The 13,162-nt window shown below is 54.3% G+C and overlaps 1 protein-coding gene and 1 long non-coding RNA gene across 3 annotated transcripts in view; one reads left to right on the plus strand and one right to left on the minus strand.

The window, feature by feature from the left end:
• Positions 1-13,162, plus strand: part of Rai1 (retinoic acid induced 1) — a 114,648-nt gene that overhangs the window by 80,532 nt on the left and 20,954 nt on the right. The window contains exon 1 of one of the 2 annotated variants that reach the window (XM_087203949.1): positions 6,892-7,044. The exons of the other annotated variant lie outside the window; for it this stretch is intronic. The gene's annotated coding sequence lies outside the window, so the exon portion shown is untranslated. Of the gene's footprint in view, positions 1-6,891; positions 7,045-13,162 lie in introns of those variants that run through there. 2 annotated transcript variants of the gene reach the window in all.
• Positions 1,743-8,760, minus strand: LOC147820663 (uncharacterized). The gene is made up of 2 exons (XR_015448359.1): positions 8,236-8,760; positions 1,743-7,848 (listed from the first exon to the last, which is right to left on the minus strand). It is a non-coding gene; the product is annotated as an uncharacterized LOC147820663 (long non-coding RNA).

Raw genomic sequence — 13,162 nt, forward strand, 5'->3', positions numbered from 1 at the left:
ATGGACAGATGAGTGGGTGTAAGAGTGGCTGGCTGGAGATGGTGGATAGATGGACTGTGGGTGAAGGGATGAATGGATGTGTGGATGGATATCCAGATGGAGGAATAGATGGATGAGCATGCAGGTAGATGGAAGAGCTGTGTGGTCTTTGGGGAATCCAAAGGTGCCAGGAAGTGGGGTTTTAAACCTTGGGCACATCTCTGCCCACATTGAGCCTTAATTTTCTGTCTGTGAAATGGTATATTAAGCTCCCATGGCTGGCATGGAGGCCAAGACCCTGAAGGCAAAAGGGAAGGTACTCTACAGACAGTGCATGAGATTGAACAAGTTAGCCTGGAGACTCTGAAGCCCTAACGGACCTCCTGTCTCCAGATCTCACTCTTCCCCAGCATCTGTGCACTGAGGAGCAGACTCAGAACCAAACAGGCTGAAGTCAAATCTAAATGTTGCTGTTTCTTTTCCTCCCAGGTCTTAACTGTGCTCTTGGTAAAATGGAGGTGCTCCTGTGTTCCTAGCAATCTCTCTGGGGATGAAAACAATGTGACAGGAAGAAGGCACCTCTTTTTTTTTTTTTTGCACTGGGGATCGAACTCAGGACCTTGTGCTTGCAAGGCAGGTGACAGCACCACTGAGCTAAATCCCTGGCCCATGCCACCTCTTTTGATGCCCAGCACAGTGGGCACCCAGGAAAAACCTTGCCACAGGGCTGCATCCTCCTGACCCAGTACCTTTCCCAGGCATTCCTGCTCTGACCAAAGGTACCTTTGGAAACTGAGTCTGAAGCTTCCTAACCTTAGCCCTGACCATAGACCCATGAATTATAATAATTACATCAGACCTCCTTTTTTTGGGGGGGGGTACCCAGGGTCGAACTCAGGACCTTGTACTTGAGAGGCAGGCAGTGGAACCACTGAGCTAAATCCCTGGCCCCAGACCTTCTTTTATTTACCTAGTAGAGTTGTTTCTGCCACTTACAAGTTGTGTGAGTCTGGCCAAGTGTTTTAATCTCTCAGGACCTCTGTTGCCTTATCTGTACAATGAGTTAAATTGTGTAGACTGCTTCTCAGAAGAGGGCCCAGCACATGTAAGCCCGGGTGAGAATTAGCCATGAGCATGATAATGACAGGGCATTTCAGTATCTCATTGGTTCTTCACTCAGCCCAGTGAGGAAGGTATTTATCACTATCCTAATTTATGAGTGAGGACATGGAGACCCAGAAAGGTGGGTGACTTACCTGAGGACACACAGCCATCAGCATCAGGGCCTCAGGTACTTGGTGTTCTTTCCAAAGACTCATGAGGCTCTGGTCTGGAAAAAGCCATCTCTAGACCAGATCAGAACACAGAGATCTTTCTGGACACTTGTTCCATAGGCCTGGGCCCACAGGGGCTGTCAACCAGACAGCCAAGACTGTTCCACCACCATCCCAGCCAGGGAACACAGACAGTGGACCCTGCTTATGTGCCAGGACAGCATGTCCTCCTACTGGGCACTGACCAGCCTGACCCAGGTGCTGTCACTCCAAGGGATTCCTACCTTCCTGGCTCTACACTGTAGCCAGCAAGGACCAGGCAGATTTTCCTGACCTTTACCTCAGTTAGGAAAAATATCAATATTTACCTTTGCCAAAGGACGGGTAGCTCCTTGTGCCCACTCCCTGCCCTTGCCCAGGGCTGTGCTAACACCTGCGTGCACATTATCTCATTTAATCCTCATGCCACCCTCCAAGGTGAGGAACAGGCACAGGGAGTCATTTGTCCAGGGCCCCACAGTGAGGTGGGGTCCCAGGGGGCCTTGGGCCCAAACAAGGGTTCCCAGAACATCAGGCCCAGAACACTTCAGGGTTTTTTTGGTTTGTTTTTTTTTTTGGTACCGGGGATCGAACTTGGGACCTTGCGCTTGCGAGGCAGGCACCAGAACCACTGAGCTAAATCCTTGGCCCAACAGCAGAGTGCATTGGCTGAGACTCAAACCCGGGCCTCCCGCATGGCAGGCAAGAATTCTATTCAGTTTTTACATATTATGACTTGTTGTTTTGTTCAGATGGTTAAAGGGAAGCACTTTGCTAATGGAAATAGGGAGAGAGGGTAACATGCAAAGCCGAGAGAGCCTGGCCCTGGAGTTTGCCCTTTGTCCTTTGTTCTGGGTGCAGCAGCTGCCCACCTGGACTGGGTCCTGGCTGCTGTGTCCCCAAGACGGTGCATGCAGTGAGCACAGAGCCAGATTAAGGTATGCCCCCTGCCTTTGAGGCCTCAGTGTCCTTCTTTGTAAAATGGAGGGAGAATCCTTATCTTGCCCATTACAGGATGCAGAGGAATGGACTCCTCTTGGCAGCCAGGCCTCCATTGCTCCAGCCTACTGTGGAAGAAACTGAGGTGAGCTTGGCAGCCTGCATCAGCCAGCTGGAAAGGAGTAGTGTCCGGTTTGAGCCTGAAACCAGGCCTGCTGTTCAACTTCCTCGCTCACATAACCCAAAGGGCAGATATTTATTTAATATTGATTCTTAAAATCAGTTTTGAAATCTCTTAGCTGGTATCATATGCTCAGGGTAAAAGGAAATAAAAAAATCAAATACAGTCTCTCTTTTGTACAAATGGAGCATCTGCATACTTTTTTAAAAAGTTTGCTGGTGGTGGTGCACACCTGTAATCCCAGCATTTAGGAGGCTGAGGCAGGAGGACTACCGTGAGTTCAAGGCCAGCTTGGGCTACATAGTGAGTTCAGGGCCAGTCTGAACTACAAAGCAAGACCCTGTCTCAAAAAACAAAAAACCCAAGATAAAAAAAATTAATTAAAAAATAAAAGTTTGATACTGGGGATGAAACCCCAGGCCTGATGCATTGTAGGCAAGTGCTCCACCTGAGCTACATCCTTAGCCCTTTCTTTCTTTTCTTTAATCCACCATCACCATCACCACCCCACCACCCCATGGAATTTCCCCAGTGTGTTTCCCTATCCCACTTGGGTGGACATTTAGGGGATCTCCAGTCTTTTGCTGGTGCAGATGATACTACAGTTACTAGCCTTGTGCAGATAAGTTTGGGCCCAGGTCAGAGGGCATATGGAGCTTTATTTGGATTCATATTGCCAAAAAGCTCTCCAAAGAGGTTGCACTGGCTAACTCTTGCCATTCCCAACTAGACCACACCCTCATCAGCCATGAAGATGAAGTGTCTATACTGGCTTTACACCAAGAAAACCAACTGGTTTCATTTCCTTTATGAAATACTCAAAGAGCCCAGCCTGCCTGGGAGCTCAGCCAGGGCTTGGGGTCAGACTGAGCTAGAAACAGCCCAAATTCAGCCCTGTGGCCTTGCCCCCTTACTTGCTACATGAATTTGGGCTTCATCTTGGGAAGCCTTGGAAATAAGGGAACCCACCTTGTGGGCTGCTTGTGAGGATGAAAAGACAGTAGACACTAAATACTTAGGATAGTACCTGGTGATAAGTGTCTGTTTATTAGTCTGCATGAGTCTGGTACCCCCAAGGCTACAGCCATGGCATGGAAGCCAGCCCCCAGGACTGAAGGGAAGAGGGGTACAGAGAACCATTAGGGTCAAGGATGAGATCGGCTTATCCCGACTCTTCACTGTACCAGTGGGAAACCAAGGCCGAGAGAAGACCAGTACTTGCAATCACTGGAAACTCAGTGCATGTATCTGTTTTTTACCAATGTGTGTTGTTACCAGGAGGCAGATGTTGAGTATAGAGTGAGTCCCCAGGGCTGCCAAGGCTTCTGTGGGAACCTGGCTCTGAGACAGAGTGCACAAAGCCCATATTCCCCGATCCATCTCCAGACCTCAGCAGAGCCCAGTGGCCTCCATAGCTGAGATCTTGTGGGCCAGTCACATCGCCTCCCCTAGGAGCTTACTAGATGTTGAGGCTCTCCCCAGCCACTGCCTCACATGTGCACCTTAGTGGTTGAGTGACACTAGGCAGATATGCCCTGCCTTGAAGGACAGGGCAGCTACTCTGTGGAACACCCTCAGTCCCAGGGTGCCCCACAGATCTGTCTCAGACAAGCGGTTCTCTAGGAAACAAAGTACCAACTGGGCCCTACCTCCCCACAAACAGGTGGCCCTGGACACTGCTACCCTGCATTGAACCACTACCAGCTGCCAAGCACAGTATCCCATTTAATCTTACAGTAAGTAACCAGGCAAGTTTAATGTGTATTTTACATTGGAGGAATATGACCCCACAAAGGGGTTAAATTGTTCCACACAACCCAGCAGAGTTGTAGGAGCTGGGATTTGAACTCATAGTTGTCCAGCACTGGGGCCTAGTCAGGGTGGACATGTGGGCAGATGAGGTAACTCATCCCCAAAGCCAGCCCCCCAGCCTCCGGTGAACCATCACAGTGGGGTAGCCTGGCTGTTGACTCAACCACTTTCTAGATTGCCACTCCCCCCAGAGCAGAAGAGGCCCACCATTCTCCACACTGCTGGACTGGCCAAGAGGAAGTCTACAAGTTTCCAGAAAGCAGTTCTGGGATCAGGCCAAGTTAACTATGTACAGCTGGAAGAGGCATCCCACCCGCCCCCAGTGCTGATGGAACCAGGGGGAGGAAGTTTTGGAGGGGTCTGCAGTTCTGGAAGGGCACAGTTGGAGATGTGGCTTGAGGGGCCTAGGCTAGGCCTAGGAAGAGGGAGCCAGAGCACAGAATAGGAGCAGAAAGTATTCTGTTGATCCTCGAAACCAAGCAAGAGCTTGGTCAAAATAGCCAAAAGCTAGGCTCAAGACAGCCACCTTTGCCTCCTTTTTCCTCTCAAATTCAACACCTCATGGCTGTGTGAAAGAGAGGGAAGTCAGGCAGGGTCCATGCAGACACAGGGCAAGGCAGCAGCTGGAAACGGAAGACAAAGATTTCCTGTCCCAAAAGCTTCCTCAGGCAGCCTCTGGAGCAGCAGCTGGTGGCTCACTGTCCCCCAAAGTGGAGGCTTTCGGTTTCCAGACTGCATGTCTGGGGGGCTGAACAGGATCCAGGCCCACCCAGGGGAGATCTGGGGCCACAGCCACCAGCCAAGGCACGCTGGAAAGGGACAGTCTTCCTGGTATGAGGGCAGCTAGAGACCAGGTATCACCATGGGCCCAGAGGTACCTGCATGGAGATGGGGACCCCTTTAATATCAAAATTGAAGTTTTTAGTCTGTTATTGGGAGGAGGATATAACTGGACAAAGCCACCAGGCCCTAAAATGAGTTCATAATTTATCACAACACTATCTGTGCACACTTGAATGGTGGTCCACACTCATGTGACATTTGTACTTAGTCTGCAGGTGAATAAACAAGACCTAGGTGGACTTTGGCCTCAGGATAATTCAACATAACCCCAGCAAAACCCCCAACTTGGGAACCCTTAATAGGTGCCTGGCAAAGTTAGGGGGAGTCAGTGGTGGCATGGCCATGTGATTTCTCTCTAGTCCTCCCCACACACACACCAATTCCTGTCCCCATTTTCTTCAAAAAGCAGTTTTCTGAACATTCCAAAGGAAGAGACCTTATTATTCATCAATAGTGCCTTGAAGTGTTTACATCCACCAAAGCCCCTGAGGTTCCCCAGTGCCCAGCTGGGCACTCTACCCAAGGCCATGCAGCTGACTAGGGAGGGCCCTTTCACCTCTCTAGAGCTAGTTCCACCTCTGAAATGAGAGATGACATCACTCTCTTAGAGGGCAATCTGAGGGCTAAAGGTGAAATCTCTGGGGGCACGTTGGCTGTTAACAGGATCCAATAGTGGGGGGCAGAGAACTTTCCAGGCCTGAGGGAGGCTCAAGCTCACTGGAGCTGACTGGGTAAGAAGTACCTCAGGAACCTCACTTGGGCATGCCAGGCTCTGCTTGTGCCCAGGAGACTGTTCCCCAGTGCTCCCTCCCCAACCTGCCTATCCCTGGCCCTCCCAGCAAAGCCCTGACACGAAGATGTCACACTGCATTGAGTCTGTATTCCACAGGCACCTTGGCCCCTTCCCCCCAGATGCTAGGAGTCTGGTAGGCTTCTGTGACTCAGCCACACCCACATCTACTCCTAGAGGTGACCCCAGCCCTCAAGGCGGTTTCTGAAGCCCAGCTAAGCCTCAGAAAAATCTATCTCAGGTTCCCAAACAGGCTGTGTTCTTTCCTGCCACTAAGCCAGGATGCTCCCGGCGGCTGGAATGCCCTCCTTTCTTCTCGGCCCACCACTTCCTCCACTTCCTCTCCTCTCCGGCAGCGCGGTCACTCCACCTCCTGGGGGGAGGGGCCCAGCGGCCCCAAGTCCAAGGGACTCCAGGATTGGGCACCGAGCGGTCTGGAAAACGTCAAGCGACTGAGGGATGCAGAGCCCCAGGGGACTTCTGGGTTCAGCCCCTCCTCCGCCGCCCGCCTCCCTCAGAGGGAGGCAAGGCTGGGGTCTGGGTGGGTGGCCCTTTGGAGAGCAAGATAACGGTAGCTACGAGAACTTCCCGCGGCCTCATTCCCCTAAGGAGGGGTCTGTGCCCCGGGCCCGGGGTGCTGGACCTGCTGCGGGGGGAGGGGCCGAAGTGGGTCTCCAGGAGGATGAGCCTGGGCGGTGGGGCAGGAGGCAGTAAACTGCCTTGAAGTTGTCGGTGTGGCCAGCCTGCTGCTGTTTAAATGGTGTGTTTGTTTGGAGTGGTTTAGGGAGGGGACTGGAGATGGGGGAGGCAGCGCCCCACTTGGCGCCGGCGCCTCCCCAGGGTCCGTGAGAGCCCCAGCTTCTACATGACTGAAAGAGGGTGGGCGTTGAGAAGGGCGAGAACCCAAGGGGGGCTCGGCGCCCCAGGCCGGCCGCCCCCTTTAACGGGGGCGGGGGGGGGGGAAGGAGCCGCCTCTTGCAGCCACTCTGTGCGCGGGGTGGGAGGGAGACGAGGGGATGAGAGCGCCGGGCTCCCCGCCCCCATCCCACCCGGTTCCAATATTTCGCTGAAAGGCACGCGGCTCCTAATCGGTCCTTTCCAGGCTGAGATTTAGCCGTGCGATGCCCTCGCAGGGGCGGGGGCTGCGGGCCGGGGGAGGCGCTCAGAGTCCGGAGCCGCTGAGCGAGGTGAGGAGCCTGCGTCCTCGGCTGGTGGAGCTAGCGGGCGGGCGGGCGCGCAAACCCGAGAGGCAGATATAGAAAGGGGGGCAGGTTAAAAATAGCCCTCTCCGGCTGGGAAGCTCGCGCGCGCTCTCTCGCCTCGTTCGGTGCCAGAGGACTCCAGGGGAGGTGGCGTTGGGGAGGGCAGAGCGGGATTCCCCCTCCTCCGCCGCCGCCGGGCGGGGTGCCTGCCTGAGCGCCGCGGCTGCACGTGTGCGAGGCCGCGCGCCCAGGCCCCCTCTGCACCCGGCCGGTGGGCGCCCCCTCCCCTGGACCGGGCGCATCTGCCAGCGCCCCCCCCCCGCCCGCAGCCTTGCGCGACTGGAGGGAAACGCTCCATTATTCATTATTTACGAGCGTTAATAGGTTTGAAGCACGGTGGGGACCAAGGCATTAGGGGAGAGTGGGGCGCGAGGGGGAAGGGCAGGGGCGAGGGTGGAGCTGCAGCAGGGGCCCAGAGGAAAAGGGCTCAATCATGAGCCCAGCGGTCGGGGCGCACCTCTCTGCTGCCTTCTTCCTCGCCGCCGAGTGCTGAGGCTGCGCAGGGCGCGGGAGGGAAGCGCAGGCCTTTGATTTTGCCCACTCGGCCTCTGTCCTCTGCGTTCTCGCCGGGCCGGAGGTATGGGGAGGGACCTACGGGCCGTACGCCCCGCCCTTGCGCGCCCTTTGCCGCCGCGTCCCCGACGCGGTCCCGGCCTCATTTATCATCATCTTTGGTCAAGTGGAGTGTGCAAGGAACAGCTGCTTCACTCGGCTGACTTCCGAGGGTGGCTACAGCGGGAATCAGAGAGATGAATGATGGGGGTTGGGGGGGCGCAGCCCCCGGGGTCCCCACGCAGGCGGGAGGGAGGCGAGGAGCTTCCAGGGCCGCCTCTTTCTGGCGATTACAGCGCCCCCTTCTCTCTTGGCGCCTCCAGTTGCGGTGGATCGGGGACAGGGCCGCCCTTCGCCGCGGAGGACGGGCGGTCGCGCTTCTGGCGGAGCCCGAGGTCGCCATGACCTTGTTGGGGTCAGCGGGTTGGGCTGCGGAGGAGGCGGCGCGGCGTCTTTGGTGGCGCTTTCCGGATTGGCGCAGAGGCCAGCCAACGAGGCGGGGACGGGCGGGGGAGCAGGGGGGGGGGGGGGCGGGGGGAACACAAATAGAAGGTGAAATTTTACCTGCCCCTGAGGGAGTCCTGCGGATTTTCTCCCGGCACCGGCAGGCGCTCTCCCTTTGTCTTACACGGATGAAACATCTGTTGCAGAGGGGCGGTGAGGCCGCAAACCCCTCTACCACCACCACCCCCACGCCTCGCGCGACTCCCCCGTTCCCGGCCCGGTCCTAACCAGGCTCCAGGGCCCGCGGGGCCGGGTTAGACCTGCTGGCACTGAGTACACGCGCCTCGGTTTGGGGCCCGTCGTCCTCTGGTGAGCCCTAGCGGGGCGTCCCCGCAACCCTTCCCCACCTTGGAAAGGTGCGAGGCATCGATCCGGGGAGGGGGCTGTTGCAGAAAGGGTTAATGGCCTAGTCGCAGACCCTAATTGTCAGAGCCGAGCCCCGCTTCGTTTCAATTACCCTAAGTAGAGACTGAATGCGCAATTAAGGAAGTCAGCTTGCCAACTGGAAAGCCGCCCCCCTTCACATTGAGCAGAATACTCCACCAGCTGACTTGGGCTAAGCTATTTCCTCTTCTCTCTCCTTTCTCCCCCCCCCCCCCCCCCCCCTCCCTCCCTCCCTCCTCCCTCCCCCTCCCTCCCTCCCTCTCCCCTCTCTCTCCTCTCTCTCCCTCTCTCTCTCTCTCTCTCTCTCTCTCTCTCTCTCTCTCTCTCTCTCTCTCTCTCTCTCTCTCTCCCTCTCCCTCTCTCTCCCTCTCTCTCCCTCCATCTCCCTCCATCTCCCTCCCAACCCCCTCCCTCTTTTTCTCTCTCCTTAATAATAAAATTATACCAAGCAGTTTGCGGTGTGGCAGGCGGCCAGAAAAGCGTTTCTTTAAACGCCGCCGTCTCACAATTAGGCAGCAAGAGGATTTGACACGCCATGGCTGCCTGACAGGCGGCTTCCTCCCCTGGGGACTGAGGGGAGGGAGGGGGCGCCAATTCCCCGGCTCCCCCAGGTGGAACCGGGACTGGGAGGGGCTGGCTTGCTGCGCCTGCCTCCCTGGCTGTCAGGATACTGTATGGAGGGGGTGTCAGAGGCAGAGAAGCGAGGTGGTTGAGCCCAGCTGGGGCCCGGGCTGGGGCTGGGGCTTGCAACTAACTCCTGCAGTAAGCTGAGGTGTCCAGGAAGAAGGCCTTGTCCCCTCTCTGTTTGGCAGGCAAGCACTCCATGGCAGAGCTGTGAAGTAACTCAGTCTAGCTGAGCCTTCTGGACTGATTACTGACCCTCTCTGGGCTAACATCAACTCCTCTGCAAAATGGGGGGAGGGAGAATGTGTTCTTTGGAAAGTGGCTTCTTGGGGCTTACTGCTCTTGAGTGTTGGTCTTATTGGTCCAGTAGGATAAGGATGTGCTATACTGGACAAGAGCCAGAGATCCTCTGTAGCCTGGACGGCAGGCTGGGAGCTACATGCAGGCAGCAGGTGACTGTATAGGACTGCCGAGGATTGGTGCCTTGAAGACAGGACAGTGACCACTGGGTGCATCAGCAGGGCCACCTGAGATGGTGAGGCCCAGAGTTTGACAGAGGTGGGAGATGACTTCAGTTCCCTCACAAGGGCTGCTGCTTCCTCATCCTCCTCATATGGGTAGGCCCTTTTTCTCCAGCCTCCCCAGGTCTTCTGAGTTTATCTCAGCAACCCCAGGCCACCATCCATGTCTCTGCCCTCACCCAGACTCATGCTGAGTAGAAATGGACTCCATGAGGAAATGAGTACAAGCACTGAAGGGGCTGCAGAGGAGAGAGCGCAAACTTTGCCTTTTCTTCCTGATAGGCTACTACATATGTCCAGGCCCCTCATCATCAAACCTTTCCTTGGGCCTTTTTCCTTTAGGGCTGTGGTGAGGATTAATGCACCCGACACAGCCTGATGTATGTTCTTCCATCCATCCCATCTTGGCGTCCATATTTAATAGTTATCAACTATGGTTCTATTTTCTGTTCTTGGAGCTTAGGCCAAACAGAGTAAGCTCCTGTCCTCATCAGGATACATTCTAGTGTAGGAGGCATGTGGGAAACAGCTCACTGTACCATAAATTATGTAATTACCACTGTGATGAGTGCCACATAGGAGCCTGGCAGGGACCCTAGAGAACTGGGGGGTGGGGCCTCGCAGTATCTGGTGCAGATTGCTACAAAGGTCATCATCACCTCTGTGGGCTTCAGGCCTGCAGTGTGGGCAGCTCCACCTGTCAGCACTCCTTCCCAAGGCTGCTGAGCACCACCCTCCTGCAGGGTCACAGAGTCACTGGCCTCCTCGTTCCAGGATGCCCACCCTCTGCTCCACTCCAGTGCTTATCTGGTTTAAGCTGGTGCCAGCACTTCTCCCAGGACCAGGGAATGTTCTAGGTGTCCCTCCTGCTCTCAAACCTTCACAATGAGCACCCATTCACAGAGCCACATCCTCAGGCCAACAAGGCCTACCTTTGCCCTGCTAAATTACCCTAGCATCAGTTTTATCAGCCTTTGACATCAAACTGCTAGTGATCAAGTATAGCCCACAGATAGGTTCTCTTGAATTCTGAAATGTAAAACAAAAAATAAAAATCTTGGTTTAGCCGGGGATTTAGCTCAGTGGGTCTGGCGCTTGCCTTGCCCTCTGCGCAAGCGCAAGGTCCCAAATTCAATCCCCAGCACCAAAAAAAAAAAAAATCTTGCTTGACAACATTTTTTTAAGTGAAAGAACCCTTTTTATAAAATTCTGATTTCTGAGCCAGATGTCATAGTATACACTTGTAATCCCAGCTACTCAGGAGGCTGAAGCAGGAGGATTGAAAGTTCAAGGCCTCTGAGCAACTTAGTGACACCCTGTCTCAAAGTAAAAAACGTGGAGGGGAAGGGGCCGGGAATTTAGCTCAGTGGTTCCACCGCCTGCCTTGAAAGTGCAAGGACCCAAGTTCGATCCTCGGTACAAAAAAAAAAAAAGGAAAAAAAAAAGGGCCAGGGATTTATCTCAGTGGTTGCGCCACCTGCTGCGCAAGTGCAAGGACCAGAGTTTGATCCCTGGTACCAAAAAAAAAAAATAGAGGGGAGCCTGAGGATATACCTCAGGAGTAGAATGGTTACTTAGGATTCAGAGGCCCCGCACTGAAAAGTAAATCCTGATTTCTTTTTAAAGGAAAAAACTCAGATGCTCTGTCAACTTGGTCTCCCATTTCTATGTGGCAGTGATCTGGGTTGAGTGGGCCTTACCCCTACCCTACCCCTTTACTTGGAATCAGGATTTCCAGCCTCACCTGCTCAGGTGCACTTCCTGCCAACCCTCCAGAAGATGTTCTTTCTCAAATGAATGAAGCAGAGCTGTGACCACAGGCCCTGCTCCCCAGCCCCTACCCAAATGTGCTCTGTCCCTCCACACAAGTGCTTGCTCTGTATATTTTCACAGGATCAATGTGACATTTGGAACATGACTCATTCAATAAATATTTATTGTTCTGGGCAATGGGGATATGGCTGTGAACAAAAGACGAAAATCCCTGCTCTCATGGAACTTTCTAAAAAGGAGAGACAATAAAACAAGTCAAGGCTTATTAGAAAAAGGTAAGTGCTTTGAAGACAAAATGGGGAAGGATGTGCAAGGGGTGTCATTTCAAACACAGCAGTCAGGGAAGGCCACTGGACAAAAACGTGGAGCTGGGTTAGGGAGCTGTGTAGGTATTTGGTGAATCATATTCCTAGCAGAAAGACCAGCCAATGCAAAGGCCAGGGCGCCTAAGAGGTAAAAGGCTTCCCCAAGGTCACAAAAGCAGCCTACTGGCTGGAGGCTGGACTGAGAGGTAACCTCTTTCATCCTTTACCTGCCTTCAAGGCCAACAGCTGCGCAGATCTATCTGGTGCATATCTGGCCAGCACCTGCTGGGGCCTTAGGGTTTGGAGAAGAATGGAGAAGACTGGGAGTATCCCTGGGTCCCCTCAGCTTGCTGATCCTGGGACCCTAATTGTGTCAGTGCATCCACCTGGCCTGAGGTGACCAGCACAGTGACTGGTGCCACCTGACTGGAAGGGCCTCTCAGCATCTGCATCCCAGCAGTCACCTCCCACCTTTTCCTTTTTCTCATTTTGACAGAGACACCAGAGGTGGTGGTGCTTTTTTGTTGTTCAATGGTGAATAAAGTGATCTTTAAAAAAAAAAAAAAGATTGTCCTCAAGAGACTGATAAGTAGAGTCGGTAATAGATGTGTACTCGCCCTAACAGCCCCCCAGGTGAGCCCTGCTGCCGCCTCTACCTTGTAGCAGGGTGTGGGACCAGCTGGATATCACTCCTTACACCCTGGACTGTGGGGCCCCTGCTGTCCAGTTCTCCCTGCCTATCACTGGCTGCATCCCAGAAATAGGCACCTTGGCACAGGGGGATGGGCATGGGGAGCTGGGGCACATCTGAAGCTAGGGACCCCCAGCACTGCTCCCAAGATACAGGTACCAAGGAAGGAGGTAGTGAGTGGGTGGGGCACATGGTGGGTAGATGTCAGGTGAACTACACCTGGCCACAGACCCCATTCTGGTGACTTAGTAGGTCTCAGCTTCTGCTGCAGCTGGGTTCCTAGAGGAGCCAGTATGGGTGGGCTGTGAGGGCAGTCTTCCCAAACATCTGGAGGGTTCAGAAGTCTCTTCCTCTTCAGAGATCCTCCAAAGAGCCCCGCCTGTCCAGCATTACCCAGGTCCCTCCCTCCACTGAGAAGCTGGCTGAGGTTTGAGCTTCCCACCCATCACTTGTCTCTTGCTACTCAAAACCTCGGCCTTGCAAAGAGAGGCACACAGTAGAGTTCTACATTGAGCATGCTCAACTACTGCCCACATCTGGAGGGCCCATGCTGTGGACCAAGGTTGCTTTGTCCTTTGGGCTTTCTTACGCCACAGGATGGCCCCCTGTCCGAACAGGCCTTTCTAACCTGGCTCATGTCCCTCTGCTGGCCCCTAGCCACCCTCACATGTCCCAGAGGCCTGTGGGGG

This window comes from Heterocephalus glaber, unplaced genomic scaffold (assembly GCF_053883595.1).
Source record: "Heterocephalus glaber isolate CG9 unplaced genomic scaffold, H.glaber_assembly_v1.0 deba00001813, whole genome shotgun sequence".
Taxonomy (NCBI): Eukaryota; Metazoa; Chordata; class Mammalia; order Rodentia; family Bathyergidae; genus Heterocephalus; species Heterocephalus glaber.